At 43.3% G+C, this 14,839-nt stretch overlaps 1 protein-coding gene across 1 annotated transcript in view; it reads left to right on the top strand.

Annotated features, from left to right (window-relative positions):
- The window catches only part of TNFAIP8 (TNF alpha induced protein 8), a 222,113-nt gene that overhangs the window by 99,039 nt on the left and 108,235 nt on the right, over positions 1 to 14,839 (top strand). The window lies entirely within an intron of this gene.

Raw genomic sequence — 14,839 nt, 5'->3', positions numbered from 1 at the left:
CTCGTCCGGACCCGTAATTCACGACTAGTGAGTCCGACATATATTAAGTCGCAGGCACACGTGGCGTAATAAATTACGCCCGTGCTACTGCAAGAAATATATTGTCGGATCTCAAATGTTTTGGGGTCGTCCGAGGAGGCAAAGGATGTTGCCCTGATGATGTTACCATGACGACACGCAATGCATGAGCCACATGGATATGATCCACAGATAGAGCGTCCCATCATAAATGATGGTTTCTTTTGTGCCACATAATGGCTTTGGACCAACATATCACGTAGACTCCGGCCCCGGCGTGCCGTCATGAGGGGTCGGTCAGGGAGCATATCTTTCAGCACAGGTTCTGTTTGTAAAACAGACCAGTGCTTAGTTAATATGTCACGAATGTGGTCCCATTGGCGATTGAATGAGGAAATAAAGCGCACCTTAGGTTCAGCAGGCTTTATCTTATTAGGATTAAAGCGCAAAAGAAGTTGGTCTCTCGGAGCTGCTTTAGCACGACTATAGGCCTTTTTAATGGATCTGGTACTGTACCCCCTTTCCCTGAACCTATCACGCATTTCGCTGGCCCGACCCTCAAATGTATCCGTCTCTGAGCAAATCCGTTTAAGGCGGATAAATTGCCCAGTAGGGATAGCATTGATGGTGGATTGTGGATGGCCAGAAGATGCGTGTAACATTCCTCGAGGAATTGAGGAAGCTAGAGGGAGTAGTTATTAAACCGGCGGACAAGGGGGGTAATGTGGTGGTCTGGCCCTCTGCCATGTATGAGCGTGAGGTGTATAAACAATTAAGAAATACAGACTTTTACCAGATGCTTCCCTCTAATCCAACTAATGTCTTCCTAACCCAGCTGACTCTAATACTCGAGAATGCTCTTGCCTCAGGTACCATTACTAAAAAGGTGTATGACGGTCTCCTTCCAGATATGCCGGTAACGCCCACGTTCTACCTCTTGCCTAAAATACATAAAAACCCTCGGGTTCCCCCTGGACATCCGATTGTCTCTGGCATCGGAGGGCTATGCGATGCAGTATGCAAATTTATTGATTTCTATCTCCAACCTTTGGTTGAGACGCTGCCCTCCCATGTTAGAGACACTTCGGACGTCCTTAGGAGGATAAATGGCTTGACGGTTGAGCGTGGGGTGTTGCTGGCGACTCTGGATGTTGAGACCCTATATACTAACAGCTGTCATGAACATGGCCTGCAGGCAGTTGAGTATTTCCTGGGTATGAGCAACTGGGCACCACCATTACAACACCTGATTCTGGAATTGTTGGAGTTCGTACTGACGCACAATGCCTTCACCTTCGGTGAGCGGTTCTTCCTCCAGCGGCGCGGCACTGCGATGGGGGCGGCTTGCGCGCCGTCGTACGCAAACCTCTTCCTGGGCTACTGGGAGAGGAAGGTTTTCGGCGACGGCGTGCCGGCTAGCTCCCATGTGCAGTGCTGGCTCCGCTTCATTGATGACATTTTTGTCATCTGGGGGGGGACCACCCCGGAGCTTGAGGGCTTTGTGCGCCACTTGAACTCCAACTCATATAACATCTACCTCACCTGTCAGGCTGATCCGGCTAGGGTCGATTTTTTGGATATTGGTATTTCCATTAATGATCAGGGTCTTTTGACTACTGATATTTATCGGAAACCCTCCTCTGTAAATGCCCTGTTACACGCATCTTCTGGCCATCCACAATCCACCATCAATGCTATCCCTACTGGGCAATTTATCCGCCTTAAACGGATTTGCTCAGAGACGGATACATTTGAGGGTCGGGCCAGCGAGATGCGTGATAGGTTCAGGGAAAGGGGGTACAGTACCAGATCCATTAAAAAGGCCTATAGTCGTGCTAAAGCAGCTCCGAGAGACCAACTTCTTTTGCGCTTTAATCCTAATAAGATAAAGCCTGCTGAACCTAAGGTGCGCTTTATTTCCTCATTCAATCGCCAATGGGACCACATTCGTGGCATATTAACTAAGCACTGGTCTGTTTTACAAACAGAACCTGTGCTGAAAGATATGCTTCCTGACCGACCCCTCATGACGGCACGCCGGGGCCGGAGTCTACGTGATATGTTGGTCCAAAGCCATTATGTGGCACAAAAGAAACCATCATTTATGATGGGACGCTCTATCTGTGGATCATATCCATGTGGCTCATGCATTGCGTGTCGTCATGGTAACATCATCAGGGCAACATCCTTTGCCTCCTCGGACGGCTCCAAAACATTTGAGATCCGACAATATATTTCTTGCAGTAGCACGGGCGTAATTTATTACGCCACGTGTGCCTGCGACTTAATATATGTCGGACTCACTAGTCGTGAATTACGGGTCCGGACGAGGGAGCATACTAGGGACATCATCGCTGCTAAACAAGCGAAATCCGTGGATGTTGATTCCCTGAAGACCATCCCCCGTCATTTTAGGTTATATCACGGGTCGGACCCCTCAAGTTTTAAGGTGAGGGGGATTGACCGTGTACACCTTGGACTGAGGGGTGGTAATATCCATAAGGTGTTGGCGCGGGCGGAATGTCGATGGATATTTCTCCTCGACACAGTGGTTCCCCGGGGATTGAATGAGAGGCAGACCTTTATTTCTTATCTATAAACCAGTATATCTCGTCTAGGGTTGATGTGTATCCCGTAATGGGCTGTATCTGTTTTTGGCTGCGGGACCCCTGTATTGAATCTGCTCTGTATATAATGGTTTTAATATATTTTTAACTGGACCCTTTTTGTGTCCTTCTCTTCCCACAGTTTTTTCCTTTTATGCTCTTGGTGGATATTTTTCTATGTCACTAACCTGGTGGTCCGGCTGCATTGGAACAGGAGCTGGGAAGGAATACAATATACTCAAGTCATCCATATGTGATTGTCTATCAGACTCTGTTTTATCGATTAATATGTTGTTATATTTGATATTGTTCTAGTGTATAGTAATACTTTCAATGTACATCACTTTGGATGCTACTATGATGTTATTGTACGTATGTTCGTCCCCCTACAGCGCTCTGTATTCTCTATTATTCCTAATGCGATTTGCCCTTTCTTCTGCCAGGAGTAGACATGGCATTTGCAGCTCTATTTCCTGATTGCGGTTCTGCGCATGCGCAGTGTGCGCGGCTCTCCTTGAAGCGTCTCCTGGGTAATATTGACGTCATCAAAGGGGTTTTCCCTAGCCCAGGTGACGCTGGAGTAGCCGCCCACGCTAGCTCAGCGTGTCTCAGCACTCTGAAGCCGCGACAGGTGCTGCAAATGATTTGATATACACTAGTGTATAAAACTGACCATTTCCCTCCTTTGTCCACGGTCCCCCGAGGAAGTCATCACGAAACACGTGTTGGGACTGCTCCCCATGTGCGTCTGCATGTGAGTGTTTACATTCGGTGGATTCCCTGCTGGGTTATGTGCTTGGGTAATGTGCCTATGGTTCTTCACTAATTATTACTCTGTCTTGATATCTTGAACCTTTATCTTGCTTACTGCTAAGGCACTTACACTGGCCCTACTGGGAATATACCTTTGTGTCTACCTTGTTAGATCCATGCAGCCCCACATGGGGATTTTTTGCTCGCTATTCTGTGTCATTTAACCTCTCCACTTTCTATGATGTTTTTATATCCCATGTAAAATTTATATGCCTGACCCAATCAATTAAAGTTTTTTATGTGCAACTTGCTTTGATGTTGGTGGTTCTTGGGCCATGGGATATGATGTAATATGAGGCAAATTTAAAGACTTCTTTTTCTGCCTTCTTTAATTGATACCTTTTAGTTGTAGCCAGGTTTATGTGCACACTGTATTTCTAAGGCACTGGCGTACCCACATCAGCTTTGAAGCAGAAGGCGCTTGAGGAAAATACCCTTCCATAAAGGAAACTAATCACCAGGATTTTTGTATATAACCTAAAGCCAGTGTATAGTGGCACTATCAGGCTGATTCTCTACATACTTGTAGTGGTCAGCTCAAATGTTTAGGTTTTAAAATCCAAGAAAGTAAAGTTTATAAAATCATCAGCTTCTTAAGTGACAGTAGCTGAGGATCAGATAATATCTGGGGGGTATTCATGCTTATCCCCTCCCCCTATAAGAATTAGCATAAGTATTATACAATTTATTTATTTTTTGACTTGCAGGACCTGTGCTGAGGTCATACACAAGTGACCGGAAGGACGTCGGCCTACAGAAAAAGGTTGCTTCCTGGTATCAGCTTTGTTGGCTGAGGCCCCGCCCCTTCTGGTCACTTGGGTATGATCTCAGCACAGGTCCTGCTAGTCAAAAATTAAAATTAGCATAAGCATTATACAATCAATTTAACAGGGGGAGGGAATAAGTATGAATACCCCCCCCCCAGCTATTATCTGATCCTCAGCTGCTGTCACTCAAGAAGCTGATGATTTTATAAACTTGCTTGTGTTTCAAAACCTATACATCTGAGCTGACCACTGCAGGTATGTAGAGAATCAGCCTGATAGTGCCAGTATAGCACTGGCTTTAGGTTATATACGAAAATCCTGGTGATTGGTTCAATTTAAAGATTTTGCCTTCTAAACTAAAATTAGCACCTTAAACAGCGCATGTGCTGCATTCTATAACAATACATGATACCCACTGAGCGCCCCTGTAGACAACACAAATACCTTTTATAAAATCTCCTGCCATGTATGTAAATTGCTCGGTCCGGTCCGATGGGCGTCCTATTCTGCGCCTCCTGTCCCTCCTTTCGCCGTCTTCCCATGCTGATTGACGTGGATGATGCCTCTGGTGCAGGCGCCAGATTTTGCCATCCTACATGGATGGCGCCTACGGTGTCATCCACGTCAATTCAGCTCAGGAGGATGGCAAACGGAGGGACAGGACTCACAGATTAGGGCACCCTTCTGACCGGATCTGGCAATTTACATACATGGCAGGAGATTACTCAGCGGGTAACATGCTTAAGGTTTTAGTTTTAGTTTAGAAGGTTCAAATCTGGTGACCGGTTCCCTTTAAGCGTCTTTTCTGACACTTCTTTTGTGTGGTTTTTTTTTTTTTGTTTTGTCTTTTAAATTCTGTACAACATAGTGTCTGCTTCCAAGCAGAAGCCAATAGAAGAATGTATTGGTCACTACTTTTAGCCACTACACGACTTTTATAACCTCAGGCGGTTAAAAGGTATTACAAAAAAGGAAATGTATGACAAGTTGTTTCGACATTGCTGTGCATATCTTCATTCATTTTAGTTTTTAGCCCTTTTTTTAGGCGGAAAAAGATGTCATGTGGCCTTCTTTACTCTAAGGCACACAATACTCTGATGGCTAATATTTCCACAATAAAAGGGATAATGAAAAACAAAAAAAAGTTTTATTCCGCTCTGCAGCCACTATTACGTTGTGTGTCCAGCTCAACATGAAAGATTTAGTGGAAGGTCCTCACTAGGTGCCAGCTTCCGCTGCAGATTATGTCTGGCATAGAGATTGTACGTGAATTTTCGTAAAAAAGTCCTACATTTGCTACTTTCAATCTGCTTATGAACCAGATGGAAGAGTCTAGTGTGAACATGGCTTTGAAGTGCGTTTATTGGATGTGGAACCTCTTAGCTGACCGTATTTATAATAGAATTGGGAAGTAGTTCTTCCTCCTTTTATTTATAGACCCTCTTAAGCCTGCTTTACATGTTACGATTTCACATACGATTTTGTATGCGATTTGCAACGCCCCCATCGTATGTGTGGCACGTTCAATTTGTTGAACATGCCGCACAAACGATTAAACCCCGTCATACGTACTTACCTTCCATACGACCTCGATGTGGGCGGCAAACTGGAGTGGGAGGGACGTTCGGCATCACATCGACGTCACGCGGCAGCCGGCCAATAGATGAGGAGGGGCGGAGCTGAGCGGGAAAAACATCCCGCCCACCTCCTTCCTTCCGCATTGCCAGCCAGGAGCCGCAGGAGGCAGGTGAGATCTGTTCATCATTCCCAGAGTGTCACACGCTGCAATGTGCACTACCCCGGGTACGATGAACAATCTGACGTTCAATTCTAGAGAAATGAACGATGTGCGTGCGATGAACGTTTTAACGTTCAATCGCACATACCTGTCACACACTGCAATGTAACTTAAAATGCTGGATGTGCGTCACTTACGACGTGACCCCACCGACACATCGTAAGATACATTTCAGCGTGTAAAGCGGGCTTTAGTCTATACTATCATTATCAGTTTTGAGTATTGTTGGCAGTTTGCATCTACAGTACAGTCAGATATAATCTGATTAAACAGTGATTTTATCAAAACTACACTGAGCAGCCCAGTAAGTGACACATCACTGGAATCAGGATCTCTGCACCTACGTTATGCAGCTCTCAGGGCGTTAAAAACCTGGTGACGGATTCCTTCTGTATGTCTCCCACTGCCTCCTATGATCTGTTCAGTTTCTCTTGCTTTCAAGGTGGCCACTTTGGTGACATGCAAAGTGCAGTAATAAGTCTAAACTACAACTTCCCGGTCTTTCTTGTGCCATGGGATAGGACAGGCAGGGAAGGTATGGTTTAGACTTATTGCTGCAGTCCCGTTGCCGCTGAGGTGACCACCTTGAACGCAGGAACAAAGAAACACCAATTTGAGGGGAGGAAGCAGCGGGTAGCAAGCAGAAAGAGGAATTGAGATGAAAAGCCAAATTTTAGTTCCTGGGCAGTGGGGTTACTTTTAAGAATATTGAATGGGGGTTATCCAACAACCTCTGTCCATGGATCCGTCTTTTTAGGAGCAGGACTGATTGGGCTAGAGAAATTTGTGTAACCACAAATTTAATGTTCACTTATTAATTTTTGCATGGTCAACATCAAAGTAAAAAACCCTTTGGGAGCATTACAAATGATTTTAATACATTTTTTTTTTCAGGAATACACTAAGGTACCCAAAACTATATAACCTAACCCTAACCTATAGTAGAATACAGGAGCAGTAGAGAACTCAGTCTCCTGACAAAATGCAGGAACAGTTCATAGGGTTCTAATATAGTTTATTAGCAACTGTTAAGTGAAAAAGAGCAACTCATTCCAGATGTAGGGAGTTTACATGAAGGTGATGCTTCACAAGATGTAAACCAGCAGTTTGGTTGTGAAGTCTCCAAAGTTATCCCAGCAGTGTAATCATAGATGTGCCTACCCCTTCGGTATTTGTAAGGTTAGCGGCCCCAACAAGTGACATTTAGGCTATGTGCGCACTAGAAAGTGCCTTTTCTTAAGGAAAATCTGGCCCCTCTTAAAGAATCTTGGACCTGCGGTAAAAAAAAAATATACCAAAACCGCAGCAAAATCCGCATGCGGTTTTCCAGCGATTTACCGCGGATTTTCCGCAGGTTGGTCCCTGCGGATTTTTACCATTATCTTTTCCGCAGGTACCTGCGGTTTTTGCCATAGAAGTGACAAGCTCACTAATTCCGCTGCGGAAAATTCGCGGGTTAATCTGCAGGTATAAAAAAACGCGCTGTGCGCACAGCATTTTTTAAAACCCATAGGATTTACTGGGGAATGACTGCAGCAATGTTGGACACATTTTCTGCGGCAAATCCGCAGCGGGCGCACAGGGCCTTAGACTGTTTTCCCATGGTGAGTATTTGAGAACAGTGGACTAAGAGAGTTAAAGCCCTATCAAAAACCTTCTAAAGCGCCTGATTTACCTATGTGCTAAATTTAGTGAAGATTGGTTGTTATTTGGCTCTAAATTAACTTTGTTTTGTTTTTGGCTAATATCGCAAAATTTTTTATATTACTTGTTCCTTTTTTTGCTAATTAGTTCCTAGCTGAAATGTGCAAAACTTTATCAAGTTCCTAATTTCCTTATGTGGCAAATGCAGAGCAGATGGGTGCAGTCGTTTGGCTGTAAATTAAAATTTATGCTTGTATTGCGTTTTGTTATTTTGGTGAATATCTCCAAAACGGTAGATACGGAAGAGCAGACGGTCAGCCGGATATACATATGAGCCAAATTTTATTAATATTGGTGTAGTCATTTGGCCGTACATAAAGAATCGAATACACACACGTCTATGTATATACAGTTAGATACAGAAATATTTGGACCGTGGCAGAATCTACGTGATTTGGGCTTTCATGCCACTATTTTTTATTTAAAATGAAACAACTGAGATGCAATGGAAGTGTAGACTTTCAGGATTAATTAGAGGGTTTAAACCAGAATATCCTGTGAAACGTTTAGAAATTGTAACCATTTTTTCTATAAAGCCTTCTCATCTCAGGGGCTCAGAAGTAATTGCCCAAATTACTTCTTCCCATCATTCTGATACAGGTTGATCTTAGCTTCATTTGTCCAAAGAAGGCTTTTAGAGATCTGGGCTTCTTTTGATTTTTTTGGGCAAAGTCTGATCTGGGCTTTCTATTTTTAAGGCTGATTTATGGTCTGCACCTCGTGGTGAACCCTTTGCTCTCATGAAGTCTTCTCTTCATGGTAGACTTTGATACTGAAACTCCTACATCTTGGTGGATTTTTCAATCATCTACCCCTGTTGTCTTCTTTGAACATCCAGGTCTTTTTGCGTTCCCAAGCGCACCAATGTGTTTTTTTTTATTTTGTGGGGTTTTTTTTGTTTTTTTTTATACAGAATGTACCAAATCGTTGATGTGGCCATTCCTAACAATTCCTCTATCTCACTATTCCCAGCCTAATGATGGTCTGTTTATCTTCCATTGAGAGCTCCTTTGATCCCATTTTGTGGGTTCACAACTTCAAATGCAAATGCCAAACCTGAAATCAGCCCCGGACTGTTTACCTGCTTAATTGATGACGGATTTATGAAGGAATAGCACATTCAGCACAATAGAGGGTTTTTTAGATAATTGTCTACTTACTTTTGGTCCATTGATAAAGATGCAGCTACATAGTAGGCCTCCTTCACACGTCTGTGTTTCCGGTACGTGTTTGGTCCATTTCCTCACGTGCTGGAGACACAGGCACACGTAGACCCATTAAAATCAATGGGTCTGCGCTCATGTGCGTTTTTTGCCATGGACCGTTTGTCCGTGTGGAGCATATGTGTGCCTGTGTGCTCCACATGTAGACATGTCCGTTTTTCTCCGACATCACGGGTGTTACACAGACCGCACGAATATGATCCGTGTGACACGCAGCGGAGAAAACACACGTGTTTGTGAATTAAAACGAATTTCTATACTCACCTTTTCCAGCACCTCTGTCTCTGCCGCAGCTGTCACTTGCTTCCGACCCCCGCTCATTATGCTCATTGCATAGTCACTCCGCTGCGGGCCAAAAGCAGCAGTAGCGGGGATCGGCAGGATCAGAGACAGTAGATCAGAACCATGGACAGCAACGCCAAGGACAGGTGAGCAGAAAGTTCCCGTTCTCCGTGTGTTATCACGGATAGCACACGGAGAACACACGTGTGCCATAAACATGGCACATGGAGGGCAATATGCACCTTTGACACGTCTGTGAAACACATGCGTGATTTTCACGGACGTGTGAAAGAGGCCTTAAAGAGCTGTAATTCTTAAACCAGTACTCCAATTAAGATATGAATACCCTCAAATTAACCCCTTAACGACCCATGACGTACTAGATACGTCATGGATCGTGTTCCGGTAAACCCCGCCCCCTGCCGCCGGCGGGCGGCGGCGATCGGCGCACATATCAGCTGTTATCAACAGCTGATATGTGTGCCTGCTAGCCGCGGGTGGAATCGCTTCCACCCGCGGCCATTAACCCCTTACATTTCGCTGCCAAAGTCTTGGCAGCGATATGTATATGGGCGCCGCCATGACAGTGACTTACCCCGCCCCCGCCGGAAGTCACGTGACATGATCACGTGACTTTCGGCGGTTGCCATGGTAGCACAGGGTCATGTGATGACGCCTGTGGCTAACATGAGTCACTTACTCTCAATGCCGGAATACAGCCGGCATTGAAAGTGAAGCAGCAAATCTGCAGTTCTCAGCTCTGTAGCTGAGATCTGCAGATTGTGCAAATCGGATTGCTGATCGCAATAGCCCCCTAGGGGGACTAGTAAAATAAAAAAAAAAGTAAAAAAAAAAGTTTTAAAAAATTAAAAAAAAATTAAAAACCTAAAAGTTCAAATCACCCCCCTTTCACCCCATTGAAAATTAAAGGGTTAAAAAAATAAAAAATACACACATATTTGGTATCACCGCGTTCAGAAATGCCCGATCTATCAAAATATAAAATCAATGAATCTGATCAGTAAACGGCGTAGCGGCAAAAAAATTCCAAACGCCAAAATTACGTTTTTTGGTCGCCGCAAATTTTGCGCAAAATGCAATAACAGGCGATCAAAACGTAGCATCTGCGCAAAAATGGTACCGTTAAGAACGTCAGGTCGAGACGCAAAAAATAAGCCATCACTGAGCCTCAGATCCTAAAAAATGAGAACGCTACGGGTTTTGGAAAATGGCGCAAAACGTGCGCCACGTTTTTCGGACAAGCTTGTGAATTTTTTTAACCCCTTAGATACAAGTAAACCTATACATGTTTGGTGTCTATAAACTCGCACCGACCTGAGGCATCATACCCACACATCAGTTTTACCATATAGTGAACACGGTGAATAAAATATCCCAAAAACTATTGTACAATCCCACTTTTTTTTGCAATTTTTCCGCACTTGGAATTTTTTTGCCGTTTTCCAGTACACTATATGGTAAAACTTATGGTTTCATTTAAAAGTACAACTCGTCCCGCAAAAAACAAGCCCTCATATGGCAAGATTGATGGAAAAATAAAAAAGTTACGGCTCTCGGAAGAAGGGGAGCAAAAAACAAAAACGCAAAAACGGAAAGTGCCCGGGGGCTGAAGGGGTTAAGGCTGGAGTCACACTTGCAAGTGCCTTTCATTGCATCACCCGGCAGGGCCTGCTTTTCTCCCGACAGGAGCGTTTTAGCTGCATAGAAATACATGCAGCTGACCCGCTCCAGTCCGGAGGGCGGCAGGCCGTGCCGGGTGTTCCGATGCAAGACTCGTGCGTCACACGCAAGTGTGACTCCAACCTAAAGCGGAGAGTCTGCACTTTAAGCTCATATTGGTTAAATAACTGTATTGTGAATATATTATGGTAAACGGCTAAAATGCCAAAACTTGTGTCACTGATCAAATGTTCCTGAATCTAACGGAGATTGTTTTTTGTGAGAATTTTTTTTTCTTTGTACCACATGTCAAATGTCTTTCAGTCTCTAGGTCATCAAAGTATTTCCAGATGTTTCCAAACTACTTCTACTCATGTTGATCTGTCATTTCACCAAACCTTGTTGTCGTAAGTGGGCACTAATTTCCTCTGGTTTACTTAATTGCCTAAATAAAAGCAGATTTTTAATTTTTATTGTAGGGAACCTGTCACCTGTTGGGGTCTTTTAGGTTGTTTTTTCTTTTATTTTGTTTCAAATAAGTTGCATTTCGTTAAAGAGTAACTTTATCTTCATCAGAGTTTATTATATATATATATATATATATATATATATATATATATATATATATATATATATATAATATGTACATGTGTGTGTGTATATATGTATATATGTATGTATGTATGTTCATATATGTATATATAATGTATGTATGTGTGTGTGTATGTATATACATGTGTATATATATATGTATGTATATATATATATATATATATATATATATATATATATATATATATATATAAATACACACACACACACACGCCTGGGTACACCCACAGAGTGAACAACAGATTTAACAGGAATCAACAATGAGGATTTTGCTATTTAAAGTAAAGGCTGTGCCATATTGGCACTAGGTTGCTGAATACAAGCATACCTTTTGTTGAAAGATCAGATGCTTGATTACTGAAATATCTTTAATCAAAGTTGCAGAAATGCACTGCACCTTTTAGTGACGTGTGTAGCAGTGTGAGCCTTATGAGCCCTAGATTAGTATTAGGAGGCGGAGGCGTCTGAGACCCCCCCATTACTAATCTGTAAGTGAAAAGTAATAAAAAGCAAAACACAGAATTTTTTTCTATTTGAAATAAAATATAAAAAAGAACCACCCTCTTACTCCCCTTTATTGACCACAAAAACCTAGTTCCAACATTATCCATAGGTCCCATGACAACTGCAGCTCTGCTGCATACTGAAGTAACAGCGCACAGGCACAGAACATGTCTGCATGCTGTGGCTTCAGGCAGAGACTGAGCCACAGCAATGAGCCGTGATATCACTCAGTTTATTTGCAGTTACAGCTGGAGGTTCCCACGGTCCCCCACCTGTGAGAGCAGGTTAACTGACTTCAAGTGAACTCATTAAACTCAGTGACCTCACCTCATGTGAGATCATGGAGTTCACAGACCTGCATCTCCTGGCAGAAAAGCACTTTTTTTGCCAAGAGATTTGGTACTGATATTTATACACCATATTCCTGGACCAAATCTGGCAGGAAAAAAAAAACACATCAAAACCACATCATAACACATGCGGTTTTGATGTGATTTTTTTTCGCCAGGAGATGCAGATTTGATGCAGGAATATGTTATATAAATTTCAGCACATAATCTGGATCTCTTGGCAAAAAAAAAACTGGTTTTCTGCCAGGAGATGCAGGTCTGTGAACTAGAAATGTAATAACTTGAATGATTAAAAAAAAAAAAGCCGCATGGGGTCCCTCTTATTTTGATACACAGCCAAAATAAGCACACTGCTTGGCGCTGCAGCCTGTAGCCATATGCTTTATCTGTGCTGGGTATCATAATATGGGGACACCATATGCCAATATATTTATATTTACACCACGATAGGGACACACACAGTGCTTGTGATTGCAAGCAGAAAGGCACGCTGTCTCAAAGATTAGGGGTGCTGTCTGACTGCAACCAATCACAGATGCCGACACTGCCAATAGAATTGTAAGTAGTGCATATGCATGAGGTTAATGAGCAACCCCAGAACTAGCATTACAGCTGTGCGGGAGACAGGTAAGTATTACCCACTTGCTCTAATCCCCCTATCTCTTCTACCACCATTTTAAAGCACCTAATTCAAGTCCCCATAGATTTATATGAGGACCGGCATACAGCTGGATATCCGGGATTAATTCTGGGCCTGAACTTGTGTTTTGTTTTTTTCTGTCTCTTGAACCTGGTTGCACCTGCCGATCCCGAGTATCTGCGGGTCCACCCATCACTAGTTATTATCAAAATCTGTTATTCTCCAGGCACCTTCAGCAATCCTGAGATAGTGATTGTACAACCCCAGAACATTTCAGATAATCTTTGTTCTGATGGAGGGGAGGTGGTGCGCAAGCTTGCCCTTCGCTCCGCTCTGTCTGTGGGAGTGCTACATAATGCTGAGCTCTGTACACTACTTTCTCTGGCAGGCCCATGGACATTAAACGTAGTGATGCTAGGACATGCACACTTTCACTCCATTCAGGATGAGGCCACGACCCTCAATCCCAGTATCGCAGGGTTGTTGCAGTGGTCGGACCCCCAGTGACTGGCAAGTTATCCCCAATTCAATGTCTAGGTAATAACACACTTTGTTCCAGGAATAACATTGTAAAACTGCATAAAACTAAGGCTAGCCGTCAGAAACTGCACAAAATTAAGTATCCAGTTCATTACACAGAGATAAATTCTGCACATTTTGTTAGACCTGTTAACTTGCACAACCTCTTGCTTGGCTTTGTTTAGAGAAATATTTTGTGCCATAGATTTTACACAATTTTGGAACCTTTTAAGTGGAGCCCTCTTTATTAGATACTTTTCAAATCTGTTTGTTTTTATTGATTTAGACACTTGGTGACTAAATGAACACGAGTGACCCCTAAACACCCCAAAACAAAGCACAATAGTGCAGATTTAAGTCACATTTACACTATAACAATATTAGTTCATAATTATCAAAGGGAACCTGTTAGGTGCAATATGCACCCAGAACTACAAGCAGTTCTGGGTGTATATTGCTAATCCCTGCTTAACTGTCCCTGTATACACTAGCATAGATAAAGGGATCTTTAGAAAAAGTATTTCTAAAGATCTTTTATCGTATGCTAATGAGTGAGGGGACTAGTCCCCTGGACGTTGCTTCCCTTCGTAGTCTGCCTCATTAGCATATTAGTACATCCCTGTGGGTGTGCTAACATGCTAATGAATGTGCAGTGTCCGAGATCTCACTCACCTCTCCGCTGCCCGATGCTGGATTTCAGCTTAGTGTGCATGATCCCGAACTTTCAGTCATGCACACTACTTCAGTTTGAAGCCAGGACACGTACACCTGGCTTCATAGTGCTCATGACCGAAACTCCGTGGTCATGCGCACTGGGCCAAAATCCAGCGTCGGGCAGTGATGGCAGTGGAGAGGTGAGTGAGATCATCCTCTGATGCTGCGCATTGATTAGCATGTTAGCACACCCACAAGGGCGTACTAACATGCTAATGAGGCTGCCTAGCAAGGGAAGCAACACCCTTGGGACTAGTCCCTGTGCTCATTATCATATCATAAAAGATCTGTAGAAATACTTTTTCTACAGATCTCTTTATCTATGCTAGTGTATACAGGGACAGTTAGGCAGGTATTAGCAATATTTACCCAGAACTGCTCGTGTTTCTGGGTGCATATTGGACCTGACAGGTTCCCTTTAAAACACTTGTTTCACAATTCTCTTGCAATGTAAACAGGCTGCAGATCACTCGATTAACAAGTAGAACACTCATTCTTTAAGTGAAAAAATTTGGGGGGCAGCAGTTTAGACAAGACTCATACCGTCAAGAACAGTGGCAGCTTATGCTCAGTGAGCGATTTAGTTTAGATTGGTCTGTGCACATCATT

The sequence above is a fragment of the Anomaloglossus baeobatrachus genome, chromosome 1 (genome assembly GCF_048569485.1).
Source record: "Anomaloglossus baeobatrachus isolate aAnoBae1 chromosome 1, aAnoBae1.hap1, whole genome shotgun sequence".
NCBI classification, from domain to species: domain Eukaryota; kingdom Metazoa; phylum Chordata; class Amphibia; order Anura; family Aromobatidae; genus Anomaloglossus; species Anomaloglossus baeobatrachus.
Note: the sequence above shows the minus strand (reverse complement) of the source record. Positions and strands in the feature narration are given on the sequence as shown.